A 4,036-nucleotide genomic window follows, 5' to 3' on the forward strand; every position below is an offset into this window, starting at 1 on the left:
GGCAATGTTGCCATCAACGCGCAACCTGGTGAGGCACAGGGCAACTAATTAGGGTATGCCTACAGCTTACGCCTCTACAGACGCTAAACGGAACGCGTCTTTTTGAGTATTTAAATAGAAAGTTCTGGCATGAAACTCTAGATGGCGCAGACTAATAGGTCCTTTAATACAACCTGCTAATTATCACATCATTATCTATAGGTCACAGATGATTAGTTCCTGCTGTATTAGTAGACTATGAACTTAATCTTTAAATACATGCATTGCTTAGTAGCGCAGCGTGCTTCAGAAATCATCTAAGATAAGTACATGGGTTTTACACTATATAACTGCATTTTTGCGTAGTCTGCTTTATCAATTCTATGTCATATCAACAGTCTGTTTATTGCTTAGAGAGAATTACTACGCATTTTATCAGCTAACGCATATGCATGTTGTATAAAGATACAGAGACAAGCTTGCTGAACTTTAAATGGAAACAGGTTTCGCTTTTGTATCACATTCTAACGAAGCTACAACAAGTATTTTGTGCAGCAGCAGCAGCAGTATGGATAACAAATTCAGATAGCAATGGAGCGGATATCAACAACATAACATAGAACGCAGCAGACGTTGCGTGCGTGCCGTGTGCAGGGCTAAAGTAATCTGTTTGCTATTGAGTGAGATAAGTTTGTGTCGGCTAATGAGTGATCATGCAATGTGAATATATCATGATTAACCCGTGTGCATTTTTCAAATTCACTACCCTTTCGTTATGTTCGTGGCTGAAAACATTCACTAAATTAAACTGCTGTAAAAATGTATCAGATAAATATTTTTTTTTTGCATAAATCTGTTAATCAACCTCTGTCCTGATCAAAACTACTAAATGTTTAAAAAAAATTCAAGGTTTTTACTTTTTTATTGCCAAGTTTATAAATGATGTCACTGATTTGGGGAAAAAAAACACACAAAATGACTTATTTTCAATATAAAAAGTGATAGTGGACTGGATTTTATTTTACCTTTTATCACAGTCTTGGACATGTCAAAGATTAGTAACATTGGTTTTGACGTATTGTTAGTTTTTGTGCAGCATCAGATTTAAATTTTTTCTCCCTCATTTATTGTTCGTGGGTGTTTTTGCCCCATTGACTTCCATTATAACGCCATGACACCATAAAATCATGCATTCTTGATTTATGGTGGTTTTCCCTGTTGGCAAGAGGTAAAATGTCAAATTTTTACAGTTGATCATCAGGTTGCGCCATTAACCCTTTAGATAGGCCTGTGCAAAAAAAAGCTTAGTTACTGGCTTTTATATGGAATTATATGGAGTATAACAGCATATTATAGTGTGTGTGTGTGTGTGTGTGTGTGTGTGTGTGTGTGTGTGTGTGTGTGTGTGTGTGTGTGAGAGTAAGACCTTTGCGCACTTACCTTGAAACTATGACTCAAAATATGCACCTCAGCTCTCAGAACTACATGGAGTAAACAAAAACAAAGTAAGTGTATTTATGCACCTGCTGCCTTTTGATGGTGAGAAGTACAGACTAAACATAAACAATGTAAGTGGATTTAAACACTTGCATGCCATCCTGCTGCATGACTCCAGGGCCAACGCATTAAGGCAGGAACACACCAAGCCAACACCGACGAACTAGTGGCGACGAAAGCAGACTGCGAGGTTGGCTCACGTCGGCAAGGTCTGGGTCCAAAGTTGCCCTGACACACCAAATCGACGCTGACGGCCAAGTAGCACATCCATTTAGTGCCTGCATAAGATGAAATGCCTTTCCATACCAGCAGGTGGCAGTAGCGAAACAGCCAATCAGAATGACCAGATGACCCCACGGATGACGAGCTCGAATGTCGAATTGGCCGAAAAAAAGCTGACAGGGACCAACTTCAGCCGACAGTGAGGAACACACTGAGAAAACTTAGTCGGCTGAGGAACAAAATCTGCCCAACGGCTGACCGTCGGCTTGGTGTGGTTCTGCCTTTATGCCATCGCAAGGGTCCAGAACGTGGATTTTGTGTTCAATCTGTTTTTTTTTTTTACAGAGGAGATGAATGACCTCCATGGGTGCCTCACAATGAGAAACTGGAGTTGTTCCACTTTGGTTCATAATAAATTGTTCATAAATTTGATGCAGAGTAGACTTTTTACAGAAAAAAATGGAAAAGTGTATCAGTGAAGGATTTTTTATGGTTTTAAACTGGCTTTACCATCAAGAAAAGACAAAGCATTTCACACATTATCACCATCAAAAGGCAACAGGTGTATAAATACACTTACTTTGTTTTTGTTTACTCCATGTAGTTCTGAGAGCTGAGGTGCATATTTTGATTCATATTTTCAAAGTAAGTGCGCAAAGGTCTTACACTCACACACACACACACACAAACACACACACACACACACTATAATATGCTGTTATACTCCATATAATTCCATATAAAAGCCAGTAACTAAGCCTTTTTTTGCACAGGCCTATCTAAAGGGTTAATGGCGCCACCTGGTGATCAACTGTAAAAATGAGAAATTTTACCTCTTCCCAACAGGGAAAACCACCAACAATCAAAAATGCATGATTATATGGTGTCATGGCTTTGCAATCAAAAAATGTGGTTATAATGGAAGTCAATGGGGCAAAAACAGCCACGAACAGTAAATGAGGGAGAAAAAGTTAAAATCTGATGCTGCACAAAAACTAACAATGCATCAAAACCAATGTTGTTACTAATCTTTAATAAAAGGTAGACTGTAATAAAAGGTAAAAAAAAATCCAGTCCACAGTCACTTTTTATATTGAAAATAAGTCATTTTTTGTGTTTTTTCACCCAAATCAGTGACATCATTTATAAACTTGGCAATAAAAAAGTAAAAATCTTGGATTTTTTTTTAAACATTTAGTAGTTTTGATCAGGACTGAGGCTGATTAACAAATTTATGCAAAAAAAAAAAGAAAAAAATATTTATCTGATACATTTTTACAGCAGTTACAACAGTTTAATTTAGTGGATGTTTTCAGCCACGAACATAACGAAAGGGTAGTGAATTTGCCCACAGTGTATTTTTGAGGTTTTGAAAATTTTCAAAGCATTTTCCCAAAATATATATCAAAATAAGATTTGTCACCAAAAATCATTCCATTTGCTGAAACACAGAGAAAGTTGTGGCCAAATTAAGATTCAAAATCACCCCGTAGTGGATGAAAACATCCCCAACAACACATAAGGGTTAAAATTCAAACAATGATTTCATCTTATTTACATACTAAGTACGTGAGCAGCTGTATTCGGATTTTATTGTGCATATACTTTTCATACTACAGGACGAACAGCGATTTTGCAAGGTATGTAAGTCATTTAATTAATGGACTTCACGTAGAATGATATTAATCATTTCTGCTTACCCAAGAGCAGTGGTTCTCAACCTTTTTTGGGCCAGCGCCCCCTATCCATTATCCAGGTCCTTTACCGCCCCCCAAATACCGACACCCCCCCCCAACCCCCAACACACACACACACAACACACACTCACACAAGGGATAAATGTCTTTATTGAAAGTATGCTGATTATTATTCTGTATTAATAATAACAAAATGTATAATTCACATCTGTGTTTTCTTATTATTCTTATTCTTATTATTAATATTAAATCTGTAACTTTTTTGTATTTTGTAACTTATCCTGAATCACTATGACACACCTATAATAAGTGTTTATATTGGGACTATTAGACTGGTTTGAGTCGACACCGCTGCGGAGTACAGTACCTGCAGTACCAAGACGCCTGCAGTTTAGTTTATTTACCACTAGAGCTCCAAAAGTTACGGACTGCAGCTTTCATAATTAAAAGCATGTCACTGAAAGCCAAATAACAGATTTGATTTGACTGAACAGCGGCAGGAAGCCCTTAATTTGTGCCGGGACATGTTGGAACCGGAACCTCCGAAATCTGATCCGGCACCTCATTTGGGGATCCCCCTCTCATATAACACCAAAAGTGGTCCATATCGTGTTTTGTGTTTTCCGACACATAAGCAACAT

The sequence above is a fragment of the Chanodichthys erythropterus genome, chromosome 4 (genome assembly GCF_024489055.1).
Source record: "Chanodichthys erythropterus isolate Z2021 chromosome 4, ASM2448905v1, whole genome shotgun sequence".
Lineage (NCBI taxonomy): Eukaryota > Metazoa > Chordata > Actinopteri > Cypriniformes > Xenocyprididae > Chanodichthys > Chanodichthys erythropterus.